This window comes from Scyliorhinus torazame, chromosome 6 (genome assembly GCF_047496885.1).
Source record: "Scyliorhinus torazame isolate Kashiwa2021f chromosome 6, sScyTor2.1, whole genome shotgun sequence".
NCBI classification, from domain to species: domain Eukaryota; kingdom Metazoa; phylum Chordata; class Chondrichthyes; order Carcharhiniformes; family Scyliorhinidae; genus Scyliorhinus; species Scyliorhinus torazame.
The window spans coordinates 238,724,549-238,752,405 of NC_092712.1; the positions used below are offsets into that span (position 1 = coordinate 238,724,549).

Sequence of the window (27,857 nt, forward strand, 5' to 3'; positions counted from 1 at the left end):
CTCAAGTGAAGCCAGAAACATCTGGGGTTCAACCCAACCTTTATATTCTAAAGGCAGTCACATTTATAGGTGCCACGTGAACAGCTGACCTGCGGCCAGAACATCGTGTGACCAAGGTCTCCAGCCAATAATTATCTCCCGCTTACTGGGCACGGTGGCACTTAGCTTTCTGTTAGACCAGAAACGTTTGCTTCAACCAATTGTTCCCCCAAATAATCACTTCGTATAATAAAAAAAAACACATATTTACTGGGCTGCAATAAAGTAACTTCTGGAAATGGACCTTGTAAAAGTGAGCAAAACTACATTCTTTTATGAGAAAAATATTAAACCATAAACATATAGGACAATCAGCTAAACTGAAAGCGAAACCAGAATGTTTTAATGCGTTTCACTTCCTCTGACTGTTGTGGGGCGGAGTGGTCGGTGAAAACACAAACATGGAACATGACGGCTGGGTTTGAGCAGGTAATAACAATGTTCACAGATCTAGAAAGGCATTCTCTTTTCGTTCTGATATTTATCGTGGAGTTTGAGATTATTGCTGCGGATAAGGCTGTGTTTAGTGTGTGCTTTTTACGTCCAGGCGTTTCCAAAGCCGAAACAGATGTCCACCGATTGCAATGAAAAGTAGGAGAATTGTAATAAACATGGCACGAACGTAAACTGCTCGCATTCGGACGCTGTACTCGGTTCATCCAGGCTGCATCGGTTCACACCGCTGTCTCGGGAATTATACAGATATGCAGAAGTCTAGGCGAAAGCCTTCAGATGCTAACTCCTAAAGGAAATTAGTCAGTTAAAATATCCTGTGGAGAGCCGGTTTGCTTGGGGCTGCTAACAGGCCGGAGGGGGGGCGGGGGGGAGGGTTAAACCTCAGCTACCAGTCTAAATGATTACTACAGTGGAAATGGCCAGCAGCAAATGTGAACCTCAGTGTGTGTTAGAGTGAATCCTGAGCCACGGAAAATGCAATGTATCTGTGTACTGCCCGAAGGACGTTTAATCACATCACCTTCCGGGTAGTGAGAAAAGCAATGACCGCCTTCCCTGTGTCTCCGAAATCATGGAGGGAGTGGGTACATTAACTCTTTGCTAGTGCAGGATGGGTGATATTTTGTATGTTTGTACAGTTGGGTGATCAATATCTTTGGTCTCATGTAAAGAATCTGGTTGTCAGATCTGAAGGGTGGTTGAAAATGTTGGAGAATATTAGTTGCTTTTAAAATCAAATCAATATAATTTATAAATGGCAACACTCCACCTCCTGGCTTCATTACTAACGGGCGTTACTTTTTGTCCGTCCAAGAAGCTAGTTCCAACATTTTTGGGAGGTCCTGACAATGGACAGGTGGCATTTGTATTATTATGTATGAGGGGGAGAACACCGAGAAGCTGTTAGATGAGTGGGCAACAAGATGGATGTAACATAATATAGGGAAGTGTGAAGTTATTCACTTTGATCGTATGAATGTCAAAAAAAAGTTTTAAAAAGCTGAGAAACTTAAGTGCTGATGTTCAAAGTGACTTGGATGGCTTGTACAAGGAATGCAGAAAGTTAGCATGCAATTAAGAAGGCAAATGCCATGTTGGCCTTAATTGCAAGGAAATAGGTGGACAAGAATAAGTAAGTCTTGCTCCAGTTGCATGGGGTTTTGGTGGGACTACATGTGGAATACAGTGTGCATTTTTCATGAAAGGACTTACTTTTTTTGGAAGGGACAGAGCAAAGTTTCACTAAATTGGTCCTTGAGATGAGGGGGTTGTCCTCTGATGAGAGACTAAGTAAAGTGGGCTTATATTCTCTGGAGTTTAGAAGAATGATGGGATTTATCCTAGGATTCTCTGGGAGGCCAGGGAAGAGATTGCTGGACCTTTGTCTTTGATTTTTATGTCATCATTGGCTACAGGAATAGTGCCAGAGGACTGGAGGATAGCAAATGTGGTCCCTTTGTTCAAAAAGGGGAGCAGAGACAACCCCAGCAACTATAGACCGGTGAGCCTCACGTCTGTAGTGGGTAAAGTCTTGGAGGGGATTATAAGAGACAAGATTTATAATCATCTAGATAGGAATAATATGATCAGGGATAGTCAGCATGGCTTTGTGAAGGGTAGGTCATGCCTCACAAACCTTATTGAGTTCTTTGAGAAGGTGACTGAACAGATAGACGAGGGTAGAGCAGTTGATGTGTATATGGATTTCAGTAAAGCGTTTGATAAGGTTCCCCACGGTAGGCTATTGCAGAAAATACGGAGGCTGGGGATTGAGGGTGATTTAGAGATGTGGATCAGAAATTGGCTAGCTGAAAGAAGACAGAGGGTGGTGGTTGATGGGAAATGTTCAGAATGGAGTTCAGTTACAAGTGGCGTACCACAAGGATCTGTTCTGGGGCCGTTGCTGTTTGTCATTTTTATCAATGACCTAGAGGAAGGCGCAGAAGGGTGGGTGAGTAAATTTGCAGACAACGCTAAAGTCGGTGGTGTTGTCGACAGTGTGGAAGGATGTAGCAGGTTACGGGGGACATAGATAAGCTGCAGAGCTGGGCTGAGAGGTGGCAAATGGAGTTTAATGTAGAGAAGTGTGAGGTGATTCACTTTGGAAGGAATAACAGGAATGTGGAATATTTGGCTAATGGTAAAGTTCTTGAAAGTGTGGATGAGCAGAGGGATCTAGGTGTCCATGTACATAGATCCCTGAAAGTTGCCACCCAGGTTGATAGGGTTGTGAAGAAGGCCTATGGAGTGTTGGCCTTTATTGGTAGAGGGATTGAGTTCCGGAGTCAGGAGGTTATGTTGCAGCTGTACAGAACTCTGGTACGGCCACATTTGGAGTATTGCGTACAGTTCTGGTCACCGCATTATAGGAAGGACGTGGAGGCTTTGGAGCGGGTGCAGAGGAGATTTACCAGGATGTTGCCTGGTATGGAGGGAAAATCTTATGAGGAAAGGCTGATGGACTTGAGGTTGTTTTCGTTGGAGAGAAGAGGGTTAAGAGGAAACTTAATAGAGGCATACAAAATGATCAGGGGGTTAGATAGGGTGGACAGTGAGAGCCTTCTCCCGCGGATGGAAATGGCTGGCACGAGGGAACATAGCTTTAAACTGAGGGGTAATAGATATAGGACAGAGGTCAGAGGTAGGTTCTTTACGCAAAGAGTGGTGAGGCCGTGGAATGCCCTACCGGCAACAGTAGTGAACTCACCAACATTGAGGGCATTTAAAAGTTTATTGGATAAGCATATGGATGATAATGGCATAGTGTAGGTTAGATGGCTTTTGTTTCGGTGCAACATCGTGGGCCGAAGGGCCTGTACTGCGCTGTATCGTTCTATGTTCTATGTTCTAATGAGAGGTGATCTAAATAAAGCCTACAAAATTCTGAAGGGTGGTCATTGAGAAATTATTTCCACTGGTTGGGGAATCTAAAACATGGGGGAACAGTCTCCAGATAAGAGGTTGATCATTTAGGACTGGGATGAGGACAAATTACTTCAGTCAAATTGTTGTAAATCTTAGGAATTCTCTGCCACAGAGGGTTAAGGATGCTCCATCATTGAATACATTTAAAGGCTGAGATAAACAGATTTGTTGTCTGAGGGAATTAATCACAATTAGTGGGTGGGAAAATGGAGATCAACTATGACTTTATTGAACAGTGGACCATGCGGTCTACTCCTGCTCAGAATTCTTGTCTTAACGTCTGCAGGATCTGCGGTATTGTAATGCCATGATTACTACGTGTATTGATCACTCTCCTTGCCATGGTAATTGTTACAGTGTGATTCCCTTTGTTTTTGTACAAGGTGACTATTACGCAGGTCTTGAGGTACAAATCTATCCTTCCAGTAAAGAGACAAGAGTCCATGGAGATGATACAGCAGTGCTGTTTTCCCATTTTTGATGATTTTAGGTGGAATGCCATTATTTCCTGAGGCTTTACCACTGGCAAGATAGTCAATGGCCTTGTAAACTATGGACTCGTTGAGCAGCTCCTCCACAACAGGAAAGTCTGGAATGGCACTGAGAACTCCTTCAGTGACAACATTCTTCATTGCATGGAGTTCAAGGTAGTGCTGCACCCACCTTTCCATCTGCTTGCTAGGTTCAGTGATCACCCCTGTATTTGTCTTCAAGGGGGCTGATTTAGCTGCTGCTTACCGTGTTGCTTTCACACACCTCTGGACTCAGCAGCAGGCTGTATGCTGTTGCAGAGTTTCAACCAAAGTTGATTAGTGCAATGCCGAGTTCATAGAATCATAGAAGTTTACAGCATGGAAACAGGCCCTTCGGCCCAACCAGTCCATGCCGCCCAGTTTTTACCATTACGCTAGTCCCAGTTGCCCGCACTTGGCCCATAACCCTCTATACCCATCTTACCCATGTAACTATCTAAATGCTTTTTAAAAGACACAATTGTACCCGCCTCTACTACTACCTCTGGCAGCACATTTCAGAAACTCACTACCCTCTGAGTGAAGAAATTGCCCCTCTGGGCCCTTCTGAATCTCTCCCCTCTCACCTTAAACCTATGCCCTCTAGTTTTAGACTTCCCTACCTTTGGGAAAAGATGTTGACTATCTACCTTATCTATGCGCCTCATTATTTTATAGACCTCTATAAGATCACCCCTAAGCCTCCTACGCTCCAGGGAAAAAAGTCCCAGTCTATCCAGGCTCTCCTTATAACTCAAACCATCAAGTCCCGGTAACATCCTAGTAAATCTTTTCTGCACTCTTTCTAGTTTAATAATATCCTTTCTATAATAGGGTGACCAGAACTGCACACAGTATTCCAAGTGTGGCCGTACCAATGTCTTGTACAACTTCAACAAGACGTCCCAACTCCTGGATTCAATGTTCTGACCAATGAAACCAAGCATGCCGAATGCCTTCTTCACCACCCTGTCCACCTGCGACTCCATCTTCAAGGAGCTATGAACCTGTACTCCTAGATCTCTTTGTTCTATAACTCTCCCCAACGCCATACCATTAACTGAGTAGGTCCTGGCCTGATTCGATCTGCCAAAATGCATCACCTCACATTTATCTAGATTAAACTCCATCTGCCATTCGTCAGCCCACTGGCCTAATTGATCAAGATCCCGTTGCAATCGTAGATAACCTTCTTCACTATCCACTGTGCCACCAATCTTGGTGTCATCTGCAAACTTACTAACCATGCCTCCTAAATTCTCATTCAAATCATTAATATAAATCACAAATAACAGTGGACCCAGCACCGATCCCTGAGGCACACCACTGGTCACAGGCCTCCAGTTTGAAAAACAACCCTCTACAACCACCCTCTGTCTTCTGTCGTCCAGCCAATTTTGAATCCAATTGGCAACCTCACCCTGGATCCCGTGAGCTTTAACCTTCTGCAACAACCTACCATGCGGTACCTTGTCAAAGGCTTTGCTAGACAACGTCTACTGCACTGCCCTCATCTACCTTCTTGGTCACCCCCTCAAAAAACTCAATCAAATTTGTGAGACATGATTTTCCACGCACAAAGCCATGCTGATTGCCCCGAATCAGTCCTTGCCTCTCTAAATGCTTGTAGATCCTGTCTCGCAGAATACCTTCTAGCAACTTACCTACTACAGACGTTATGCTCACCGGTCTGTAGTTCCCAGGCTTTTCCCTGCTGCCCTTCTTAAACAAGGGCACAACATTCGCTACTCTCCAATCTTCAAGCACCTCACCTGTGGCTGCCGATAATTCAAATATCTCTGTTAGGGGACCCGCAATTTCCTCCCTAGCCTCCCACAACATCCTGGGATACATTTCATCAGGTCCCGGGGATTTATCTACCTTTATGCGCTTTAGGACTTCCAGCACCTCCTCCTCTGTAATATGCACACTTCTCAAGACATCACTATTTATTTCCCTTAGTTTCCTAACATCTATGCCTTTCTCCACCGTGAATACCGATGAGAAATATTCATTCAGGATCTCACCCAACTCTTGTGGCTCTGTTGATCCTTAAGAGGCCCTACTCTGTCCCTAGTTACTCTTTTTCCCTTCATGTATCTGTAGAAGCTCTTTGGATTCTCCTTTGCATTATTTGCCAAAGCAATTTCATGTCCCCTTTTTGCCCTCCTGATTTCCTTCTTAACTCTATTTCGACAATCTCTATACTCTTCAAGGGATCCACTTGATCCCAGTTGTTTATGTACGCCATATGCCTCCTTTTTGACCAGAGTCTCAATATCTCGAGTCATCCAGGGTTCCCTACTTCTACCAGCCTTGCCCTTCACTCTAAAGGAAATGTGCTTACCCTGAACCCTGGTTAACACATTTTTAAAAGCCTCCCATTTACCAGCCGTCCCTTTGCCTGCCAACAGTCTCCCCCAATCAACCTCTGAAAGTTCCTGTCTGATACCATCAAAATTGGCCTTGCCCCAATTAAGAATTTTAACTCTTGGGCCAGACCTATCATTCTCCATAGCTATCTTAAAACTAATGGAGTTATGGTCACTTGTCCCAAAGTGATCCCTCACTAGCACTTCTGTCACTTGCCCTTCCTCATTTCCCAAGACGAGGTCATGTTTTGCCCCCTCTCTAGTCGGTCCATCCACATACTGAATGAGAAATTCCTCCTGAATACACTCAACAAATTTCCCTCCATCCAAGCCCCTAATGCTATGGCTGTCCCAGTCAATGTTGGGAAAGTTAAAGTCCCCTACTATTACCACCCTATTCTTCTTGCAGCTATCTGTAATCTCCTTACATATTTGCTCCTCAATTTCCCGCTGACTATTTGGGGGCCTGTAGTACAGTCCTATCAAGGTGATCTCTCCTTTCTTATTTTTCAGTTCCACCCATATAGACTCAGTGGGCGAACCCTCGGATATATCCCCTCTAAGTACTGCCGTGATGTTCTCCCTAATCAAAAACGCCACTCCCCCTCCTCTCTTACCTCCTGTTCTATCCTTTCTATAGCATCTGTACCCCGGAACATTGAGCTGCCAGTCCTGCCCCTCCCTTAGCCATGTTTCAGTCATAGCTATAATATCCCAGTCCCATGTGCCCATCCATGTCATGAGTTCATCCGCTTTGCCCGTCAGGCCCCTTGCATTGAAATAAATGCAGTTTAATGTAGACTTTCCTTGCTCTCTGCCCTGCTTTCTCTGGTCATGCTTTACACACTCTCCCTTCCTGCCTTTTGTTTCCGTCCCCACTGACTTCCTACATCGGTTCCCAACCCCCTGCCACATTAGTTTAAACCCTCCCCAACTGCACTAGCAAACACCCCCCCGAGAACATTGGTTCCGGTCCCACTCAGATGCAGACCGTCCGATTTGTACAGGTCCCACCTCCCCCAGAACTGGTTCCAATGTCCCAGGAATTTGAAACCCTCCCTCTTGCACCATCTCTCAAGCCACGTATTCATCCTAGCTATCCTGTCATTCCTACTCTGACTATCACGTGGCACTGGTAGCAATCCTGAGATTACTACCTTTTGAGGTCCTACTTTTTAGTTTAACTCCTAACTCCCTAAATTCAGCTTGTAGGACCTCATCCCGATTTTTACCTATATCGTTGGCTGCTGAAACTAGATTCTGCCACTTCTGAGAGCATCTCAATTTTGTTTGTTGGGGACTAGCTTGTAGTTCGGGGGGCTTCTCATTATGGCTGTAGTAACTGGCCCCATTCCAGTTCAAAAGCCTCAAACCAGTCAGCATTCCTCTGAACTCTTTTTGAGTACACAATCAGTGCAGAGTTATAGATGGTGCCGCACAGATGATCCCACTTTGATATCACACACTGGCCTTGGAAGGGGTTGTCTGAAAGAGCCTGATTGAAGATGTTGAGGAAGTCCTGGATCCATTCAGGGTTAGTGATATGGCGGGTGTTGGTGTGAGGATGACCTTTATTTCTTGGAGTGGGATTGCCTTCTTGACTAAAGCCTGATCTTGCTACACACCAGGAGGTGATCAGTGTTGGGACACTTTTGAGGTTGGTATTTTTGGTGATGATGTGCTACAGCTGTGCAGGTGCTTGTTTCCTGATGTCTCCAGGGCACATTGTAGCATGATGTGATACGGAAGTAGTTGTTTGTCATACAGAGTCCACAGTAAAAACATAGTTCCAGCAACCTCTGTTCATTTTCATTCCATCTTTCTGATTTCTTGATGCCCTATGCACATTGTCTAAGCTGTGGATTCTGTACCCACCCTTGTGTTGGAAGTCCCCAAAAAGGTAAAGCCCCTTAGTGCAGGGAATCATGCTGATGCCAGCATCAAGTCCCTCAGAGAATTGATTGACCAGATTACAGACATACATAGAACATAGAACAGTACAGCACAGAACAGGCCCTTCGATGTTGTGCCGAAATTTGTCCGAAACCAAGATCAAGCTGTCCCACGCCCTGGCATTCTGGTGTGCTCCATGTGCCTATCCAATAACCACTTGAAAGTTCCTAAAGTGTCCGGCTCCACTATCACAGCAGGCAGTCCATTCCACACCCTAACCACTCTCTGAGTAAAGAACCTACCTCGGACATCTCTCCTATATCTCCCACCCCAAACCTTATAGTTCTGCCCCCTTGTAACAGCTACATCCACCCGTGGAAATGGTCTCTAAACGTCCAATCTATCTATCCCCCTCATCATCTTATAAACCTCTATTAAGTCGCCTCTCATCCTCCTTCGCTCAAATGAGAAAAGCCCTAGCTCCCTCAACCTTTCCTCATAAGACCTACCCTTTGTTGCTCTTATTAGCCTTAGTTTTATTAGTTCTAATTCTGTCACCTTTGCTCACGAGTCGTCAGGTATCTTTCTGATACCGCCACGTGGTTCAAGCTCAAGTTATGATTAATAATACAGCACACCGCTTAGTAAGAGTTAAAACAACGATCATTTATTATATATACAGCAATAAATACTTATACAATAATCCTACTGTCTATATCAAAACCTACCACTACTGGCCAATACTTAACTTTAGGAATGGCCCACCAGGTCAGGGAAACAAATGGTTTATCGAATTGGGTCTGACCTGCGGGATTCAAAGGCTGATACAGGTCGATGGCTAGGAGTCTCTATCGGGTAGTGATCGCTGGAGTCAAGCTTACTTGTTTCTTTGTCGAAGGTTCTTGCGAAGGTTGAGAGCAGGAAGAGAAGGGTCGATCTGAACTTGGCCCCTTACTCTTATAGTTAGCTAGGTTCTTCCCGCCTCTCGGGGCGGACCTTGACCCTGGTTCCAAGTGATTGGACTTGGTCCCATCACTCGGTTCGATATGCTCCAATAATGGGGCATTCCTTGATCGGGGGGGGTGGTTGCCCACCTTTCTTTGTGTTAGCCTCTCTTGGTGCCGAGAGGTCTGGAGTAGCTTTATAAATGCTAATGTATAGCAATTGTTCCCGGTGATGGCTGTTCACTCTGCAGATGGCTGGATTGTTGTGATGTTAATGGCTGCATGATTTGATCAGTCTGGCTTCCCCCAGAGGTGAATACACTGTTTTACCTGCAGCCTTCCGTTTGAGTCCTGTTGGTTGATTTTCCCATCAGCCTCTGCCGTTCGCCATTTTGGATCAAGATTTGACCAATTTAATCGGGAAGCAGCCATTTTACGTGGCTACACCTCCAATCCAGGCAGCATCCTGGTAAATCTCCTTTGCACCCTTTCCAATGCTTCCACATCCTTCCTATAATGCGGTGACCAGAACTGCACATAATACTCCAAATGTGGTCTCACCAGGTTCCTGTACAGTTGCAGCATAACCCACGGCTCTTAAACTCAAGCCGCCTGTTAATAAACGCTAACATGCTCTCGGCTTCCTTCACGGCTCTATTCACTTGAGTGGCAACCTTCAGAGATCTGTGGACATGAACCCTAAGATCGCTCTGTTCCTCCACATTCCTTAGAACCCTGCCGTTGACCCTGTAATCCGCATTCAAATTTGTCCTACCAAAATGAATCACCTCGCATTTATCAGGGTTAAACTCCTTCTGCCATTTTTTTGGCCCAGCTCTGCATCCTATCAATGTCTCTTTGCAGCCTACAACAGCCCTCCACCCCATCCACTACTCCACCAATCTTGGTGTCATCAGAAAATTACTGACCCACCCTTCAGCACCCTCCTCCAAGTCATTTATAAAAATCACAAATAGCAGAAGACCCAGCACTGAACCCTGTGGTACACCACTGGTAACTAGTCTCCAGTCTGAACATTTTCCATCCACCATCACTCTCTGTCTTCTATGTGATAGCCAGTTCCTTATCCAATTGGCCAAATTTCCCTCTATCCCACACCTTACTTTCTTCATGAGCCGACCATGGGGAGCCTTATCAAATGCCTTACTGAAATCCATGTATACGACATCAACTGCTCTACCTTCATCTACACCCTTAGTTACCTCCTCAAAGAATTCAATCAAATTTGTGAGGCAACATGAACCTGTGTTGACTATCCCGGATTAAGCTGCATCTTTCCAAATGGTCATTAATCCTAACCCTCAGGACCTTTTCCATTAACTTACCGACCACCGAAGTAAGACTAACCGGCTTATAATTACCAGGGTCATTCCTATTCCCTTTCTTGAACAGAGGAACAACATTCACCACTCTCCAGTCCTCTGGCACTATCCCCGTGGACAGTGAGGACCCAAAGATCAAAGCCAAAGGCTCTGCAATCTCATCCCTTGCCTCCCAAAGAATCCTAGGATATATCCCATCTGGCCCAGGGGACTTGTCGACCCTCAGGGTTTTCAAAATTGCTAATACATCTTCCCTCAGAAAATCTTCCTCCTCCAGCCTACCTGCCTGTATCACGCTCTTATCCTCAAAAACATGTCCCCTCTCCTTGGTGAACATTGAAGAAAGGTATTCATTCAACGCCTCTCCTATCTCTTCTGACTCCATGCACAAGTTCCCACTACTGTCCTTGACCGGCCCTAACCTCACTCTAGTCATTCTTTTACTTCTCACATAAGAGTAAAAAGCCTTGGGGTTTTCCTTGATCCGACCCGCCAAGGACTTCTCATGCCCCCTCCTAGCTCTCCTAAGCTCTTTTGTTAGCTCATTCCTTGCTACCTTGTAACCCTCAAGCGACCCAACTGAACCTTGTTTTCTCATCTTTACATAAGCTTCCTTTTTCCTCTTGACAAGACATTCAACCTCTTTTGTGAACCATGGTTCCCTCATACGGCCATAGAACATAGAAAAATACAGCACAGAACAGGCCCTTCGGCCCACGATGTTGTGCCGAACCTTTATCCTTGATTAATCATAGATTATCATAGAATTTACAGTGCAGAAGGAGGCCACCCGGCCCATCGAGTCTGCACCGGCTCCTGGAAAGAGCACCTCCACCCTATCCCCACAACCCAGCAACCTCACCCAACACTAAGGGCAATTTTGAACACTAAGGGCAATTTATCATGGCCAATCCACCTAACCTGCACATCTTTGGACTGTGGGAGGAATCCGGAGCACCTGGAGGAAACCCACGCAGACACGGGGAGGACGTGCAGACTCTGCACAGACAGTGACCCAAGCCGGAATCGAATCTGGTATCCTGGAGCTGTGAAGCAATTGTGCTATCCACAATGCTACTGTGCTACCTGTCCATGCCATCATGCATTTATCCTGGGTGTCAGTGCAGCTTCAGAGCTGGCAGACCGACGGTTGATTTGATTTTCTCACTTCACTGGTTATAGACAAGAGAAGTGCCATAAACAGCTGAGCCCACTCTGTATTGCCTTATTGTCTGCACCAAGCGCTTTGACCTTGTCAGCAGACACAGAGTCTTTAAACTGGCATGGACAGGCTGCGTGCCTGTACTCCTGGTCATCATTTCTTCATTCTATGGGAACATATGGGAACGTTTCCTCCGTTACCATGGAGCAACACCGAAGGCTTTCTACGTCAGCAGCAGGGTAAAACAGGGCTACGTCCTGGTAGCAACTCTCTGGCATATTTTTCTCCATGCTGCTATTGTATGATTTTGGTGACTCAAATGAGGGTATTTACCTTCAAGACAAAGCAAACGGCAAGTAGTTCAACTTTGCAAGACCAAAGTGCAAGATGTCTCAGTCCGTGATTTGTTTGCTGATGACACTGTACTAGCATCCCACACTGAAGTTCATTTGCAACAGCTTGCAGATTGGTTCTCCCAGGCAAGCAAGGAGTTTGGATTGCCAATTACGGAGGTCATCGACAACTTCATAGACAAAAATTACTAGCAACCTGAGCCTTGATGCCGAAATAGCACCAGGATTGCCAAGACTCCAGCTGTCATGTCAACGTTGATAAGTCAAGTCTGGACCAACACAAACTAACAGGAAATACGAAGTTCTATCTGTACCATGCCTGTGTTCTCAGCACTCCCCTTTACATGAATGAGGCATGGACAACTTATGGAAAAAGAAAAATGGCTAAACAGCTTCCACTCTGCTGCCTCAGATGAATATTGGGCAACTCTTGGTAAGACAGAGTGCCGAATATGGACGTACGTGTATGGAACAGTGACCATAATTCAGTACGTTTTAAGGTATTGTTGGATAAAGATAAGAGTAGTCCTTGGGTGAAGGTGATAAAATGGGGGAAGGCTAATTCTAACAATATTAGGCAGAGACTGAAGAATCTAGATTGGGGGGTGGATGTTTGAGGGTAAATCAACATTTGGCATATGGGAGGCTTTCAAATGTCAGTTGATAGGAATTCAGGACTGGCATGTTCCTGTGAGGAAGAAGGATAAGTATGGCGAGTTTCGGGAAATTTGGATATTGTGAGCCTAGTTCAAAAGCAAAAGGCAGCATTTGTAAGTGCTAGAAGGCTGGCAACAGACTGAGGCTGAGAGGAATATAAGGAAAGTAGGAAGGAACTTCAGCAAGGAGTCAGGAAGGCTAAAAGTGGTCATGAAAAGTCATTGGCAAACAGGATTAAGGAAAATCCCAAGGGGTACATAAAATGTATATAAAGAGCAAGAGGATAGCCAGGGAAAGGGTTGGCCCACTCAAATACAGGGGAGGGAATCTATGTGTGGAGCCAGAGGAAATGGGTGAGGTACTAAATGAGTACTTTGTATCAGTAGTCCCCAAAGAGACGGATTTGGTGGATGATGAGTCTGGGGAACGATGTGTAGATAGTCTGGGTCACATTGAGATCAAAAAGGAGGAGGTGTTGGGCATCATGAAAAACATTACGGTAGCTAAGTCCCCGGGGCATACGGTAGCTAAGTCCCCGTGGCATGATGGAGTCCACCCCAGAATACTGAGGGATGCAAGGGAGGAAATTGCTGGGGCTTTGACAGAAACCTTTGTATCCTCACTGACTATAGGTGAGGCCCCAGAGGACTGGAGAATAGCCACTGTTGTTCCTTTGTTTAAGAAGGGTAGTAAGGATAATCCAGGTAATTACCGGCCGACGAGCCTTACTTCAGTGGTAGGGAAATTATTGGAGAGGACACTTCGAGACAGGATCTACTCCTATTTGGAAGAAGCAGAAGCATTAGTGAGAGGCAGCATAGATTTTGTGAAGGGGAGGTCGTGTCTCACTAACTTGATCGAATCTTTCGAGGAAGTGACGTAAATGATAGACGAAGGTAGGGCAGTTGATGTTGTCTACATGGACTTCAGTAAAGCCTTTGGCAAGGTTTCTCATGGCAGACTGGTACAGAAGGTGAAGTCACACTGGATCAGAGGTGAGTGGCAAGATGGATATACAAAGAACAAAGAAAATTACAGCACAGGAACAGGCCCTTCGGCCCTCCCAGCCTGCGCCGATCCAGATCCTTTATCTAAACCTGTCTTCTATTTTCCAAGGATCTACTTCCCTCTGTTCCCCGCCCGTTCATATATCTGTCTAGATGCATCTTAAATGATGCTATCGTGCCCGCCTCTACCACCTCCGCGGCAAAGCGTTCCAGGCACCCACACCCTCTGTGTAAAAAAAACTTTCAATGCACATCTCCCTTAATCTTTCCCCCCCCCTCACCTTGAAATCGTGACCCCTTGTAATTGACATCCCCACTCTTGGAAAAAGCTTGTTGCTATCCACCCTGTCCATACCTTTCATAATTTTGTAGACCTCAATCATGTCCCCCCTCAACCTCCATCTTTCCAATGAAAACAATCCTAATCTACTCAACCTTTCCCTTCATAGCTAGCACCCTCCATACCAGGCAACATCCTGGTGAACCTCCACTGCACCCTCTCTAAAGCATCCACCTCCTTCTGGTAATGTGGCGACCAGAACTGCACGCAATATTCCAAATGTGGCCTAACCAAAGTCCTATACAACTGTAACATGACCTGCCGACTCTTGTACTCAATACCCCGTCCGATGAAGGCGAGCATGCCGTATGCCTTCTTGACCACTCTATCGACCTGCGTTGCCACCTTCAGGGTACAATGGACCTGAACTCCCAGATCTCTCTGTACATCAATTTTCCCCAGGACTCTTCCATTGACCGTATAGTCCGCTCTTATTAGATCTTTCAAAATGCATCACCTCGCATTTGCCTGGATTGAACTCCATCTGCCATTTTTCTGCCCAACTCTCCAATCTATCTATATTTTGGTATATTCTCTGACAGTCCTCCTCGCTATCTGCAACTCCAACAATCTTAGTATCATCTGCAAGCTTGCTAATCAGACCACCTATACCTTCGTGGTATAAGATTAACTTGCTTACCTTGCAGGTCAGCTGTTGAGTTCGGGAGTGAGAGCTGGGACCTTAGAATCAGCGCGGGAATTTTGAAAAAGCGCGGGGGCTGCGAGGCAGAGGGGACCATTTAAAAGGTCGCTGTCTGTGGTGAGGTGAGTACAGATTAACAACTTACTTACCTTGCAGGCCAAGTCGATTTCAGCAGGAGCGGAGCAGGCTAGTCCATTTCAGCGGGGGCAGTGCGGAAGTGATTTCTGGGAGGTAAGTTTCTCCTTCTCCTTTAAATTTTAAAAAAAATTCTAGTGTTTAAGGTGGGAACAGGAAGTTGACCCGCGGACTTCTGGGAAGACCCTCACCAATAAATTCTGGTGGAGAGGAAACCCGAGACACTACACGTGTAGTGTCTCCCACCCGCCCTCCTCCTCTAACCTAATAATAAAACCCTTTGGTGTGAGGTAAGTACCATATTTTATTATTGTTATTAATAATTTTTTTTTATATAAAAATTTAATTTAGTTGTCAGCCAGATCTTGGTAGAAAGTTAGAGGAATGGCAGGGAAGGGATTGCAATGTTCCTCCTGCAGGATGTTTGAGGTGAGGGATGCCGTTAGTGTCCCTGCTGATTTTACCTGCAGGAAGTGCTGCCATCTCCAGCTCCTCCAAGACTGAGTTAGGGAACTGGAGCTGGAGTTGGAAGAACTTCGGATCATTCGGGAGGCAGAGGGGGTCATAGATAGCAGCTTCAGGGAATTAGTTACACCAAAGATTGGAGATAGATGGGTAACTGTAAGAGGGACGGGGAAAAAACAGTCCGTGCAAGGATCCCCTGCGGTCGTTCCCCTGAGAAACAAGTATACCGCTTTGGATACTTGTGGGGGGGACGACTTACCAGGGGTAAGCCATGGGGTACGGGCCTCTGGCACAGAGTCTGTCCCTGTTGCTCAGAAGGGAAGGGGGGAGAGGAGCAGAGCATTAGTAATTGGGGACTCTATAGTCAGGGGCACAGATAGGAGATTTTGTGGGAGCGTGAGAGACTCACGTTTGGTATGTTGCCTCCCAGGTGCAAGGGTACGTGATGTCTCGGATCGTGGTTTCCGGGTCCTTAAGGGGGAGGGGGAGCAGCCCCAAGTCGTGGTCCACATTGGCACTAACGACATAGGTAGGAAAGGGGATAAGGATGTCAGGCAGGCTTTCAGGGAGCTAGGATGGAAGCTCAGAACTAGAACAAACAGAGTTGTTATCTCTGGGTTGTTGCCCGTGCCACGTGATAGTGAGATGAGGAATAGGGAGAGAGAGCAATTAAACACGTGGCTACAGGGATGGTGCAGGCGGGAGGGATTCAGATTTCTGGATAACTGGGGCTCTTTCTGGGGAAGGTGGGACCTCTACAGACAGGATGGTCTACATCTGAACCTGCGGGGCACAAATATCCTGGGGGGGAGATTTGTTAGTGCTCTTTGGGGGGGTTTAAACTAATGCAGCAGGAGCATGGGAACCTGGATTGTAGTTTTAGGGTAAGGGAGAATGAGAGTATAGAGGTCAGGAGCTCAGATTTGACGTCGCAGGAGGGGGCCAGTGTTCAGGTAGGTGGTTTGAAGTGTGTCTACTTCAATGCCAGGAGTATACGAAATAAGGTAGGGGAACTGGCAGCATGGGCTGGTACCTGGGACTTCGATGTTGTGGCCATTTCGGAGACATGGATAGAGCAGGGACAGGAATGGATGTTGCAGGTTCCGGGGTTTAGGTGTTTTAGTAAGCTCAGAGAAGGAGGCAAAAGAGGGGGAGGTGTGGCGCTGCTAGTGAAGAGCAGTATTACGGTGGCGGAGAGGATGCTAGATGGGGACTCATCTTCCGAGGTAGTATGGGCTGAGGTTAGAAACATGAAAGGAGAGGTCACACTGTTGGGAGTCTTCTATAGGCCTCCAAATAGTTCTAGGGATGTAGAGGAAAGGATGGCGAGGATGATCCTGGATAAGAGCGAAAGTAACAGGGTAGTTATTATGGGAGACTTTAACTTTCCAAATATTGACTGGAAAAGATATAGTTCGAGTGCATTAGATGGGTCGTTTTTTGTACAGTGTGCGCAGGAGGGTTTCCTGACACAGTTTGTTGACAGGCCAACAAGAGGCGAGGCCACATTGGATTTGGTTTTGGGTAATGAACCAGGCCAGGTGTTGGATTTGGAGGTAGGTGAGCACTTTGGGGACAGTGACCACAATTCGGTGACGTTTACGTTAAGGATGGAAAGGGATAAGTATACACCGCAGGGCAAGAGTTATAGCTGGGGGAAGGGAAATTATGATGCCATTAGACGTGACTTGGGGGGGATAAGGTGGAGAAGTAGGCTGCAAGTGTTGGACACACTGGATAAGTGGAGCTTGTTCAAGGATCAGCTACTGCGTGTTCTTGATAAGTATGTACCGGTCAGGCAGGGAGGAAGGTGCCGAGCGAGGGAACCGTGGTTTACCAAAGAAGTGGAATCTCTTGTAAGAGGAAGAAGGAGGCTTATGTGAAGATGAGGTGTGAAGTTTCAGTTGGGGCGATGGATAGTTACAAGGTAGCGAGGAAGGATCTAAAGAGAGAGCTAAGACGAGCAAGGAGGGGACATGAGAAGTATTTGGCAGGAAGGATCAAGGAAAACCCAAAAGCTTTCTATAGGTATGTCAGGAATAAGCGAATGACTAGGGAAAGAGTAGGACCAGTCAAGGACAGGGATGGGAAGTTGTGTGCAGAGTCTGAAGAGATAGGCGAGATACTAAATGAATATTTTTCGTCAGTATTCACTCAGGAAAAAGATAATGTTGTGGAGGAGAATGCTGAGCTCCAGGTAAATAGATTAGATGGCATTGAGGTACGTAGGGAAGAGGTGTTGGCAATTCTGGACAGGCTGAAAATAGATAAGTCCCCGGGACCTGATGGGATTTATCCTAGGATTCTCTGGGAGGCCAGGGAAGAGATTGCTGGACCATTGGCTTTGATTTTTATGTCATCATTGGATACAGGAATAGTGCCAGAGGACTGGAGGAGAGCAAATGTGGTCCCTTTGTTCAAAAAGGGGAGCAGAGACAACCCCGGCAACTATAGGCCGGTGAGCCTCACGTCTGTAGTGGGTAAAGTCTTGGAGGGGATTATAAGAGACAAGATGTATAATCATCTAGATAGGAATAATATGATCAGGGATAGTCAGCATGGCTTTGTGAAGGGTAGGTCATGCCTCACAAACCTTATCGAGTTCTTTGAGAAGGTGACTGAACAGGTAGACGAGGGTAGAGCAGTTGATGTGGTGTATATGGATTTCAGCAAAGCGTTTGATAAGGTTCCCCACGGTAGGCTATTGCAGAAAATACGGAGGCTGGGGATTGAGGGTGATTTAGAGATGTGGATCAGAAATTGGCTAGCTGAAAGAAGTGGTGGTTGATGGGAAATGTTCAGAATGGAGTTCTGTCACAAGTGGAGTACCACAAGGATCTGTTCTGGGGCCGTTGCTGTTTGTCATTTTTATCAATGACCTAGAGGAAGGCGCAGAAGGGTGGGTGAGTAAATTTGCAGACGATACTAAAGTCGGTGGTGTTGTCGATAGTGTGGAAGGAAGTAGCAGGTTACAGAGGGATATAGATAAGCTGCAGTGCTGGGCTGAGAGGTGGCAAATGGAGTTTAATGTAGAGAAGTGTGAGGTGATTCACTTTGGAAGGAAAAACAGGAATGTGGAATATTTGGCTAATGGAAAAGTTCTTGAAAGTGTGGATGAGCAGAGGGATCTAGGTGTCCATGTACATAGATCCCTGAAAGTTGCCACCCAGGTTGATAGAGTTGTGAAGAAGGCCTATGGAGTGTTGGCCTTTATTGGTAGAGGGATTGAGTTCCGGAGTCAGGAGGTCATGTTGCAGCTATACAGAACTCTGGTACGGCCGCATTTGGAGTATTGCGTACAGTTCTGGTCACCGCATTATAGGAAGGACGTGGAGGCTTTGGAACGGGTGCAGAGGAGATTTACCAGGATGTTGCCTGGTATGGAGGGAAAATCTTATGAGGAAAGGCTGATGGACTTGAGGTTGTTTTCGTTAGAGAGAAGAAGGTTAAGAGGAGACTTAATAGAGGCATACAAAATGATCAGTGGGTTAGATAGGGTGGACAGTGAGAGCCTTCTCCCGCGGATGGAAATGGCTAGCATGAGGGGACATAGCCTTAAACTGAGGGGTAATAGATATAGGACAGAGGTCAGGGGTAGGTTCTTTATGCAAAGAGTAGTGAGGCCGTGGAATGCCCTACCTGCTACAGTAGTGAACTCGCCAACATTGAGGGCATTTAAAAGTTTATTGGATAAACATATGGATGATAATGGTATAGTGTAGGTTAGATGGCTTTTGTTTCGGTGCAACATCGTGGGCCGAAGGGCCTGTACTGCGCTGTATTGTTCTATGTTCTATGTTCGTCCAGATCATTTATGTATATCACAAACAACAGTGGTCCAAGCACGGATCCCTGTGGAACACCACTAGTCACCATTCTCCATTTTGAGACACTCCCTTCCACCACTACTCTCTGTCTCCTGTTGCCCAGCCAGTTCTTTATCCATCTAGCTAGTACACGCTGAAGCCCATACGACTTCACTTTTTCCATCAACCTGCCATGGGAAACTTTATCAAACGCCTGACTGAAGTCCATGTATATGACATCTACAGCCCTTCCCTCATCAATTAACTTTGTCACTTCCTCAAAGAATTCTATTAGGTTTGTAAGACATGACCTTCCCTGCACAAAACCATGCTGCCTATCACTGATAAGTCTATTTTCTTCCAAATGTGAATAGATCCTATCCCTCAGTATCTTCTCCAACAGTTTGCCTACCACTGACGTCAAGCTCACAGGTCTATAATTCCCTGGATTATCCCTGCTACCCTTCTTAAACAAAGGGACAACATTAGAAATTCTCCAGTCCTCCGGGACCTCACCCGTGCTCAAGGATGCTGCAAAGATATCTGTTAAGGCCCCAGCTATTTCGTCCCTCGCTTCCCTCAGTAACCTGGGATAGATCCCATCCGGACCTGGGGACTTGTCCACCTTAATGCCTTTTAGAATACCCAAAACTTCCCCCTTCCTTATGCCGACTTGACCTAGAGTATTTAAACATCCATCCCTAGCCTCAACATCCGTCATGTCCCTCTCCTTGGTGAATACCGATGCAAAGTACTCATTAAGAATCTCACCCATTTCCTCTGACTCCACGCATAATTCCTTCTTTTGTCTTTGAGTGGGCCAATCCTTTCTCTATTTACCCTCTTGCTCCTTATATACGAATATAAGGCTTTGGGATTTTCCTTAACCCTGTTAGCCAAAGATATTTCATGACCCCTTTTAGCCCTCTTTATTGCGCGTTTGAGATTTGTTCTGCTTTCCCGATATTCCTCCAAAGCTTCATCAGTTTTAAGTCGCCTAGATCTTATGTATGCTTCCTTTTTCATCCTAGCTAGTCTCACAATTCCACCCGTCATCCATGGTTCCCTAATCTTGCCATTTCTATCCCTCATTTTCACAGGGACATGTCTGTCATGCACGCGAATCAACCTTTCCTTAAAAGACTCCCACATTTCAGATGTGGATTTACCCTTAAACAACTGCTCCTAATCCATATTTCCTAGCTCCTGACGAATTTTGTTATACTTGGCCTTTCCCCAATTTAGCACTCTTCCTTTAGGACCACTCTCGTCTTTGTCCATGAGTATTTTAAAACTTACGGAATTGTGATTGCTATTCCCAAAGTAATCACCGACTGAAACTTCAACCACCTGGCCGGGATCATTCCCCAATACCAGGTCCAGTATGGCCCCTTCCCGAGTTGCACTATTTACATACTGCTCTAAAAACACTCTCCTGGATGCTCCTTACAAATTCTGCTCCATCTACGCCTCCATCACTCCATGAGTCCCATTCAATGTTGGGGAAGTTAAAATCTCCCATCACGACCACCCTATTGCTCCTACATTTTTCTATAAGCTGTCTACATATTTGTACCTCTACTTCACACTCGCTTTTGGGACGTCTGTAGTAAAGTCCCAACAATGTTACTGCACCCTTCCTATTAGCTCTACCCATATTGCCTCAGTGCTCGAATCCTCCATCGTACCCTCCTTAATCACAGCTGCGATATCATCTCTGACCAGTAATCCAACTCCTCCACCCCTTTTACCTCCCTCTCTATCCCTCCTGAAGCATCTATACCTGGGATATTTAGTTGCCAGTCTTGCCCTTCCCTCAACCAAGTCTCAGTAATACCAATAACATCATATTCCCAGGTACTAATCCAAGCCCTAAGTTCATCTGCCTTACCTGCTACACTTCTCACAAATGTACCTCAGACCACCTGTCCTTTTGCGTTTATCATCTCTTCCCTGTCTACTCTTCCCCTTAGTCACATTGAATTTATTATCTAGTACCTTACTGGCTTTAGTTGCTGCCTCTTTACTGACCTCTAACTTCCAAATCTGGTTCCCATCCCCCTGTCACATTAGTTTAAAACCTCCCCAACAATGTTAGAAAAAGCACCCCCTAGGACATTGGTTCCAGTCCTGCCCAGGTGTAGACCATCCGATTTGTAATGGTCCCACCGCCCCCAGAACCGGTTCCAATATCCCAAAAATCTGAACCCCTCCCTCCTGCACCATCTCTCAAGCCACGTATTCATTCTGACTATTCTTGAATTTCTACTCTGACTGTCTCGTAGCACTGTAGCAATCCTGAGATTACTACCTTTAAGGTCCTACTTTTTAACTCCTCTCCTAACTCCCTAAATTCTGATAGTAGGACCTCATCCCATTTTTTACCTATATCGTTGGTGCCTATATGCACCACGACAACTGGCTGCTCACCCTCCCCCTTCAGTATGTCCTGCAGCCGATCTGAGACATCCCTGACCTGTGCACCCAGGAGGCAACATACCATTCGGGAGTCTTGTTTACGACCACAGAAACGCCTGTCTACTCACCTTACGATTGAATCCCCTATGACTATAGCCCTGCCAGGCATTTTCCAGCCCTTCTGTGCAGCAGAGCCAGCCATGGTGCCATGAGCCTGGCTACTACTGCCTTCCCCTGGTGAGCCATCTCCCACAACATTATCCAAAGCGGTATACCTGTTTTGTAGGGAGATGACCGCAGGGGATATTGAACTGCCTCAGTCATAGAAGGCAGAGGGTATGCAGTGGAAGGGTGCTTCTCTACTGTGGAGGGCTGTGACTAGTGGTGTTCTGCAGGGATTAGTGCTGGCACCTTTGCTGTTTGTAGTATATATAAATGATTCGGAGGAAAATGTAACTGGTCTGATAAGTTTGCGGACGACACACAAGTTGAAGAATTGCAAATAGAGATTCGGACTGTCAGAAGATACAGCAGGATTTAGATCAGTTGGAGACTTGGGTAGAAAGATGGCAGATGGAGTTTAATCTGCACAAATGTGAGGTAATGCATTTTGAGGTAATAAAGGTGGGAAATCTATAATAAATGGCAGAACACTTAAGATTAGTGATAGGCAGAGGAATCTGGGTGTACACGTTCACAGGTTACTGAAAGGTGCAACACAGGTGGAGAAGGTACTCAAGAAGGCAAATAGCATGCTTGCCTTCATTGGTCGGGTCATTGAGTTAAAAAATTGGCAAGCCATGATGCAGCTGTATAGAACCTTCGTTAGGCCACACTTCATTCTACTCGCCAAACTACCAGAAGGATATGGAGGCTTTGGAGAGGGTACAGAAGAACTTTACCGGATGTTGCCTGGTATGGAGAGCATTATCTATGCGGAGAGGTTGGATAAACTCGGTTTGTTCTCACTGGAACGACGGAGGTTGAGGGGTGACCTGATAGAAGTCTACAAAATTATGAGGCGGATGGACAAGAGTGGATAGTCAGAAGCTTTTTCCCAGGGTGGAAGAGTCAATTACTGGGGGACATAGGTTTAAGGTGTGAGGGGCAAAGTTTAGACGAGATGTTCAAGGGAAGGTTTTTTACACACCGAAGGTAGTGGGTGCCTGGAACTCGCAGCTGGAGACGTGGTGGAAGCAGGGACGATAATGACATTCAAGGGGTGTCTTGACAAATACATGAATGGAGGGATATGGAAGTGTGGAAAACTTTTAGGTTAGATGGTCAGCGCAGGCTTGGAGGGCCGAAGGGTCTGTTCCTGAGCTGCACTTTTCTTTGTTCTTTGTCTACCAGTGTGTAGGGATCCCCAACATGTTTTTTCTTTAGAGTCAGCACTGACTGTGTTGGCTGGGTCATATGAGTCCAATGGATGATGCCTGTGATGCACGATCAATAACTATTAAAACGAGGTTGTAGCACAACTGAAGGCTTTAATAGACTAGAACTGTTCCCCAGCAGCTCAGGTACAGAATGAGGGCTGCTGGGACAGCACTGACTCTTATACTCCGCCTATCAGGGCGGAGCTACATACTATACAGCCAATGGTAAACCCCCATGTTTAACCAATGGAACTTTAGCCTCTTGGGTACTGCAATAGCTGATAATACCACAGCCTGCACCCCCAAAGACATATTCAATTTTGAACTTATCAGAATTATACTCATGTCTGCAATACACAGATCTCTGCAAGTGAGACTTCATCTTGACCAGGATCAGAATCCATGTGTGGTATGTCCTTACTGCTACCCGAAGTGTGACAATCAGCCAGTAAGTTCATGGAAATAGCAGAGGATAAAATAAATGACCAGATTGTGGAAAAGAGAGTTTGCTGGAAAGAAACAAATCTCCGGCCAATGCTATTCGTCTGTGCCAGCTGCGAAAAGGACTGCCACATCGGTCTCTAGAAGTGAGATACACCCTGGGTGAAGTTCACCGTCTTCCAAGATGGACAGATGTTACTAGATCACATTTCTGAATCAATCGCAACCAGAATTGCAAGGTCAAGGACAAAAAGGATGGGTCTTTTTTTTAAACTAGAGAAATTTGATGAGTGAGCTAATAGATGTCTTTAATTTATGTTTTGATAGAATCATAGAATCCCTACCGTGCAAAAGACGCCATTCAGCCCATCGAGTCTGCACTGACACTACCTACCTAGGCTTGATTCCCTCCCTGTAATCCCACCTGAAGTGGCAATTTTGCATGGTCAATCCACCTAACCTGCACATCTTTGGATTGTGGGAGGAAACCGGAGTACCCGGAGGACACCCACACACACGGGGAGAAAGTGCAAACTCCACACAGACGGTCACCCAAGGTCCGAATAGAACCCTTGTCCCTGGCGCTGTGAGGTAGCAGTGCTAACCACAGTGCCACCGTGCTGCCCCCTTGGCACAGGGAGAGCAAATTACAGTTCATTAAAAGTAGTCACCAATGACTTCCGGGTGCGGCGATGACCAGCTGAGTCGCACGTTTCGGCAGCTCCCTGTGAAACGGACTTTTGGGCTCTTGATAGGAGCCCCAACGGCAATTTTGACGGCTAAAAATACTGTGCGGTAAACCAGAAGGGAATCCCCCCTGGATATGGATGGAAAAAGGAGGAGAGAGTGGCCAGATTGCAGTGGATCCTTTAGAACAGCGGCAAGGAAGGCAAGCAAAAACCAAGATGGCGTCGGAAGGTGGCAGTTTAACATGGGGCCCTGAACAACAAGAGTTCTTGAAATGCTGTGTGGAAGAGATCAAAAAGGAAATGAAGAAAGAGCTGTTGGCCCCGATACTACAGGCGATCGAAGGGCTAAAGGAGGAACAAAAGACCCAGGAGCGGGAGCTTCGGGTCGTGAAGGCAAAGGCAGCCGAGATTGAGGACGATATACAGGGCCTAGTGGTGAAGACGGAGACGCAGGAGGCACATCAGAAACGATGTGTGGAAAGGTTGGAGGCACTGGAAAACAACGCAAGGAGGAACAACCTGAGGATTCTTGGTCTTCCTGAAGGTGTGGAGGGAGCGGACGTCGGGGCATATGTGAGCACGATGCTGCACTCGTTAATGGGAGCGGAGGCCCCGGCGGGTCCGTTGGAGGTGGAGGGAGCATACCGAGTGATGGTGCGAGGACCGAGAGCAGGAGAAATTCCCAGAGCCATAGTGGTGAGATTCCTCCGTTTTAAGGATCGAGAAATCGTCCTTAGATGGGCGAAGAAAACTCGGAGCAGTAAATGGGAGACCGCGGTGATCCGCGTTTATCAAGACTGGAGTGCGGAGGTGGCGAGAAGGAGGGCGAGCTTTAATCGGGCCAAGGCAGTGCTTCATAAAAAGAAGATAAAATTTGGAATGCTGCAACCGGCAAGACTGTGGGTCACATATCGAGGGAGGCACCACTACTTTGAGACGGCGGATGAAGCGTGGACTTTTATTGTGGAAGAAAAACTGGAATGAGCGGGTTATTAAAAAGAACGTTCGAACAAAGTGGTGGGGCGAATGTGGGGGGCAAAGAGGGGTTTTATGTACTAATCCTGCGATGTGGTAACTTTTCTCTCTTCCACAGGTGGTGATGGGGGGAGGAGGGGAGGTGGAGGAGATGGGGCGTTGGCCATTGGGGGCGGGGCCAAGGGAGAAGCGCGGGCTTGGTTCCCGCGCTATGATAATCATGCGGGAATAGAGAAGCAGGAAGGAGGGGGCGTTGCACGGTGCGAGCCAAGGTCACGGGGGGAAGCCGAGGTCAGCCAGAGTTTGCTGACTTCTGGGAGCAACATGGGGGGAGTAATTACGCTAGCGGGGGATCTAGCGGGGGGGGTGGGAGGGGGGAATTACTGGGTTGCTGCTGCTGGGGAGAGGGGGGAGCTGGTATGGGAGAGGATGGGCGGGGGGGCACCGCCTGGGGGAGATACAGCTGCGTGGGAACCGGGTGAGGAGCTGGAAAAAGGTGATGGCTAATCGACAAGGGGGGGGGGGGGTAGGAAGTAGGAAGCCCCCCAACTCGGCTGATCACGTGGAACGTGAGAGGGCTGAACGGGCCGATAAAGAGGGCACGGGTACTCGCACACCTTAAGAAACTTAAGGCAGATGTGGTTATGTTACAGGAAACGCACCTGAAACTGATAGACCAGGTTAGGCTACGCAAAGGATGGGTGGGGCAGGTGTTCCATTCGGGGCTAGATGCGAAAAACAGGGGGGTGGCTATATTAGTGGGGAAGCGGGTAATGTTCGAGGCAAAGACTATAGTGGCGGATAACGGGGGCAGATACGTGATGGTGAGTGGCAAACTACAGGGGGAGACGGTGGTTTTGGTAAACGTATATGCCCCGAACTGGGATGATGCCATTTTTATGAGGCGGATGCTAGGACGCATTCCGGACCTAGAGATGGGAAAGCTGATAATGGGGGGAGATTTTAATACGGTGTTGGAACCAGGGCTGGATAGGTCGAAGTCCAGGACTGGAAGGAGGCCGGCAGCAGCCAAGGTACTTAAAGATTTTATGGAGCAGATGGGAGGTGTAGACCAGTGGAGATTTAGCAGACCTAGGAGTAAGGAGTTCTCGTTTTTCTCCTATGTCCATAAAGTCTACTCGCGAATAGACTTTTTTGTGCTGGGTAGGGCATTGATCCCGAAGGTGAGGGGAACGGAGTATACGGCTCTCGCCATTTCGGATCACGCTCCACACTGGGTGGACTTGGAGATAGGGGAGGAAACAGGAGGGCGCCCACCCTGGAGAATGGACTTGGGACTAATGGCAGATGAGGGGGTGTGTCTAAGGGTGAGGGGGTGCATTGAAAAGTACTTGGAACTCAATGATAATGGGGAGGTCCAGGTGGGAGTGGTCTGGGAGGCGTTGAAGGCGGTGGTTAGAGGGGAGCTGATATCAATAAGGGCACATAAAGGGAAGCAGGAGAGTAAGGAACGGGAGCGGTTGCTGCAAGAACTTTTGAGGGTGGACAGACAATATGCGGAAGCACCGGAGGAGGGACTGTACAGGGAAAGGCAAAGGCTACATGTAGAATTTGACTTGCTGACTACAGGCACTGCAGAGGCACAATGGAGGAAGGCACAGGGTGTACAGTACGAATATGGGGAGAAGGCGAGCAGGTTGCTGGCACACCAATTGAGGAAAAGGGGAGCAGCGAGGGAAATAGGGGGAGTGAGGGATGAGGAAGGAGAGATGGAGCGGGGAGCGGAGAGAGTGAATGGAGTGTTCAAGACATTTTATAAAAAATTATATGAAGCTCAACCCCCGGATGGGAGGGAGAGAATGATGGGCTTCTTGGATCGGCTGGAATTTCCCAAGGTGGAAGAGCAGGAAAGGGTGGAACTGGGAGCACAGATCGAGGTAGAAGAAGTGGTGAAAGGAATTAGGAGCATGCAGGCGGGAAAGGCCCCGGGACCGGATGGATTCCCAGTCGAATTCTATAGAAAATATGTGGACTTGCTCGCCCCGGTACTGACGAGGACCTTTAATGAGGCAAAGGAAAGGGGACAACTGCCCCCGACTATGTCTGAAGCAACGATATCGCTTCTCTTAAAGAAGGAAAAGGACCCGCTACAATGCGGGTCCTATAGACCTATTTCCCTCCTAAATGTAGATGCCAAGGTCCTGGCCAAGGTAATGGCAATGAGAATAGAGGAATGTGTCCCGGGGGTGGTCCACGAGGACCAAACTGGGTTTGTGAAGGGGAGACAGCTGAACACGAATATACGGAGGTTGTTAGGGGTAATGATGATGGCCCCACCAGAGGGAGAAACGGAGATAGTAGTGGCGATGGATGCCGAGAAACCATTTGATAGAGTGGAGTGGGATTATTTGTGGGAGGTGTTGAGGAGATTTGGTTTTGGAGAGGGGTATGTTAGATGGGTGCAGCTGTTGTATAGGGCCCCAGTGGCGAGCGTGGTCACGAATGGACGGGGATCTGCATATTTTCGGCTCCATAGAGGGACAAGGCAGGGATGCCCTCTGTCCCCATTATTGTTTGCACTGGCGATTGAGCCCCTGGCGATAGCGTTGAGGGGTTCCAAGAAGTGGAGGGGAGTACTTAGGGGAGGAGAAGAGCACCGGGTATCTTTGTATGCGGACGATTTGCTACTATACGTGGCGGACCCGGCGGAGGGGATGCCAGAAATAATGCGGATACTTGGGGAGTTTGGGGATTTTTCAGGGTATAAATTGAACATGGGGAAAAGTGAGTTGTTTGTGGTGCATCCAGGGGAGCAGAGTAGAGAAATAGAGGACCTACCGTTGAGGAAGGTAACAAGGGACTTTCGTTACCTGGGGATCCAGATAGCTAAGAATTGGGGCACATTGCATAGGTTAAATTTAACGCGGTTGGTGGAACAGATG

General features: G+C 47.0%; 1 protein-coding gene across 6 annotated transcripts in view; it reads left to right on the top strand.

Moving 5' to 3' along the window:
• The first annotated feature begins 245 nt into the window (after window positions 1-245).
• LOC140425349 (ubiquitin thioesterase otulin-like) overlaps window positions 246-27,857 on the top strand; it is a 164,185-nt gene continuing 136,573 nt past the window's right edge. For 2 of the 6 annotated variants that reach the window (XM_072509520.1, XM_072509521.1), the window contains exon 1: window positions 248-468. The gene's annotated coding sequence lies outside the window, so the exon portion shown is untranslated. Of the gene's footprint in view, window positions 469-27,857 lie in introns of all 6 variants that reach the window. The other 4 variants (XM_072509523.1, XM_072509525.1, XM_072509524.1 and 1 more) reach the window with 3 other exon arrangements.